This window comes from Lactuca serriola, chromosome 1, assembly GCF_051521515.1.
Source record: "Lactuca serriola cultivar US96UC23 chromosome 1, Lser_US96UC23_V15, whole genome shotgun sequence".
In the NCBI taxonomy this organism is placed as follows: domain Eukaryota; kingdom Viridiplantae; phylum Streptophyta; class Magnoliopsida; order Asterales; family Asteraceae; genus Lactuca; species Lactuca serriola.
This window is the reverse complement of record NC_136408.1, coordinates 120,807,789-120,811,921: the sequence shown is the minus strand read 5'-3', so window position 1 is coordinate 120,811,921 and position 4,133 is coordinate 120,807,789.

Below are 4,133 nucleotides of genomic sequence, written 5' to 3'. Positions count from 1 at the left end.
TAGCTACAGTCCGAGTCAACTAGGCTCAGGGGTGGCACTACATCACTACACTACGCATGACCGGGAAGGTCATCGGGTTCTCTATTATCACTTCAGTCTGGTCACCTGAAGGGTTACACCTTTAACCTACATATTACATTAAGACTTAAGTCTAAGCTAACATCCTGAAGGAAGTAATTATCTATTACTAATGGAAGTTTGCACCACTACTACTGTTAACATGCATAACTTTCCCTCACTTGTGTTACTCACTTGAGATTTATTACTGTACTTTTACAACTGAAGGTTTTCAATGATAATACTTACACACAACTTGAAGGATTTAACTTACAAAGTACTTTTCTGGAAAATATAAGATTTTCTAGGGATTTCTACTACTTGTAAACATAAATTGCAGTTTTTATACTATAAGTTTTTTTTAAACATTGTATAAATCAACGACACTAAATTCTTATGAACTCACCAGCTTTATGCTGATACTCGTTTTCAAAATAATTTGTATCCTCAGGTCAAAGATAGACAGGTACAGGTGCAACATTTTGGAGAAGATGGAGCATACAAGAACCATCTCTTATTTTTGATATACTTTTGGTGTCTATTGAAACTTTACAAGAACACGCTTGTAATTAAATTCACTATGTAAATGATATGGTTGTTGTCTCTTGTTTTTACTATTATGCAATTGTTATGATACTATACATGACGTCCTCCACCCCGGAACGTATTCCGCCGTTATCGGTTTTGGGGTGTGACAATATATATATATATATATATATATATATATATATATATATATATATATATATATGGGAAGATTCACTTGAGATTAAAAAGCCCAAATCTTAAGATTTAACCTCAGCTATATATTTTTAATTTGTCACTCTAACGCTGTAGCGTACCGACAACAACGAGGTATATCTAATCATAAATGATTATTTGATAGAGAAGTATAATCATATATCTAATCATAAATGATTATTTGATAGAGAGGTATATTCATATATGATTATACATGATTATTTGATAGAGGGGTATATCTAATCATAAATGATTATTTGATAGAGAGGAATAATTATACATATATGTATGTTTACAGATTGAGTAATCATATGTGATTATGACACTTGGTGGCAAAAGAGGTGGTGGCGGCAGAGATGGCGGTGGTATAAGTGACGGAGGTGATAGTGGTGGAGTCAACTGATGTCAGAGGTGGTGGTAGTGGTGATGGCGGTGGCAGTTGTGGTGTTGGAGATGGTGGCGGAGGAGAAATGATTGTTCGGCAATATATAATCATTTATGATTATAATAGGCTTGACGCGCCGATACGCAGAAGGGTTAGAACGGCATATGTGAAATATGCGGCTAATGTTGAATCTCAAGATCTCTATTTTATTTAATCTCAACAGAACCTGTTTCTTTCTTTCTTTCTTTCTTTCTTTCTTTCTTTCTTTCTTTCTCTCTCTCTCTCTCTCTCTCTCTCTCTATATATATATATATATATATATATATATATATATATGGAATGTACATTAAAAAATAGAGATCTTGAGATTCAACCACAACCATATATTTTTCATTTGTCGCTCTAATGCTCTAGCATACCAACAACGTAGTATAATCATAAATGATTATATGACAGAGATGTATAATCATATATGATTATACATGTTTATACATATATGTATGTTCACAGATTGATTAACCATATATGATTACGACACTTGGTTGCAGAAGAGGTGGCGGTGGTATAAGTGACGAAGGTGACAGTGGTGGAGTCGGTTGATGTCAGAGGTGGTGGTAGTGCTAGTGGTAGTGGCAATTATGGTGGTGGGCATGGTGGTGGAGCAGAAAGGAACGGGCGGCGCTATATAATCATTTATGATTATAACAGGTCTGCCGCGTCGGTATACAGAAGAGTTAGAGCGATAGATGTGAAATATGTGGCTGAGGTTAAATCTCAATATCTGTATTTTATTTTTCATTTCAACGGAACCTACCTCATATATATAGGGGACGGTGCACTTGAGATAAAAAAAGCAGAGATTTTGAGATTCAACCTCAGCCACATATTTCTCATTTGTCGCTCAAACGCTTCAGTGTACCAGCAGCATCAGGGTGATCATAATCATACATGATTATATGGCAGAGAGGTATAATCATATATGATTATGCATGTTTATACGTACATGCCTAATCATAAATGATTATACATATATGTTGGGATTTGGTATACTACAACATCCTATGGTGCACATACAACTCTAAATACCTTGGATCTATGTTTTCACTAATTATACATGCAAATGGTTTCCAATGTATTAATCTTACAACTAGCATGCATTTAACATAAACCATATAAGATACTAGTTAGCATAACATACCTTTTGATGGAGCTTGAAGTCTTGGTGTATTTGGCCTTAAAAAGCTTAGCCCCAATAGTGTGCAAGCCTCAAATGGAATCACAACACACCATGGACAAAGGACGAACTTGAGAGAGAATTCCATGCACACAAAAGACACCATGAACTCCAAGAAGATACAAGTGGCAATTTAGGCAATGAAGTATCTATTTATATATGGGATTCCTAGGGTCATGGATATAACCCAAATCCATACCCATGGGTTTTATGATCCATGGTTCATGTGGCCCAACTCTTTATGTATCCATACATAAACTTGGTCCAACATGGATCATAAGGCCAACACATATAAATATGACTAATTATCATAATTAGTCCCCATAGATTTAATTAGTCTCTTTTGACCACTAAATTAATTCCAAATTAATTCTTGATCAATACTAATTAAAACATATGATTTCATATTAATATATTATAACTTATAATATATTAATAAACCATAAATAACCTTCTCTCAAAAGTCCATCCTAACAGATTATCCTGATGATATGCAACCCAAATGGACCATGCTACTCTCGGGTTGAATACATACCAATAATAGTTATGGGCTTAGACACCTAATCCAACAGTCTCCGACTTGGATAAGTCTAAAACTATTATTCAAGTATGACTCCAAGATCCCGAATAGCAACCGTAGTTCTTAAAAGCCGCTGTCAAACTTTGAACAAATCAATGACATGTCCATTAGATAAGGGATCATATATTCCTCCATTCTAGATATCATATGGACTGAGACATGGATTATAATCATTCTCTCTGTCCATTTGTTGTTTCCCGATTTCCGATTTATGACGACTGACTAACTGAACAAATCAAATCAGTTCAGGCCTGGCCGAGCACTTATGTTTGTCATCACCAAATCATCAAGGGGCCCACAGATATAACTTTTATCCCTCTAAGGGTAAAAGGAACGGATAAACTTCGACTCATATGCTTGTTCTACTACTTTTTGAATCATACACAAAGGCACGTTTTATAACATCGAGTTAGCAAATGCATTTTTGTGCAATCAATGTATAACCAACTCATAGGCAACAAGTCATATCTCTAGGTTTGAAGAATATAAGATATTATTGTCTGATGATCACTCGTGATAAAATCCATGAAATGATTCAAATGAGCATGGGTTGAATCCAATACTCGAATCCCTATTCCAGGAGTACTCATGAATGTTGTAGTAACTCTTACTATGTCCACTACCTTGGACATCTACAAACCCGATTCATGACAATCTTGCCTTAATACCTACTTCCAACGTATTATCGACTGTGGATGGTTTGAATAACTTAGTCATTCGGAAAGAATAACCTAGTTATTCTGGAAGTCAAAACATGCAAAGTGAAACACAAGAATAATACTAAACCTCTATGGTCCCAAGCAACTTTGAGAGTAAATAGAATACCTTTTATTTAAACACCATACTGATTACTCATTATTCATTGTATAATGTTTCAAATAATCAACTTTATACTTGAATTAAAACAATAGTTGTCCCATGCTCCAAGCTTTATGCTGATACTCGTTTTCAAAATAACTTGTATCCTCAGGTCAAAGATAGACAGGTACAGGTGCAACATTTTGGAGTAGATGGAGCATACAAGAACCATCTCTTATTTTTTATATAGTTTTGGTGTCTATTGAAACTTTACAAGAACACGCTTGTAATTAAATTCACTATGTAAATGATATGGTTGTTTTCTCTTGTTTTTACTA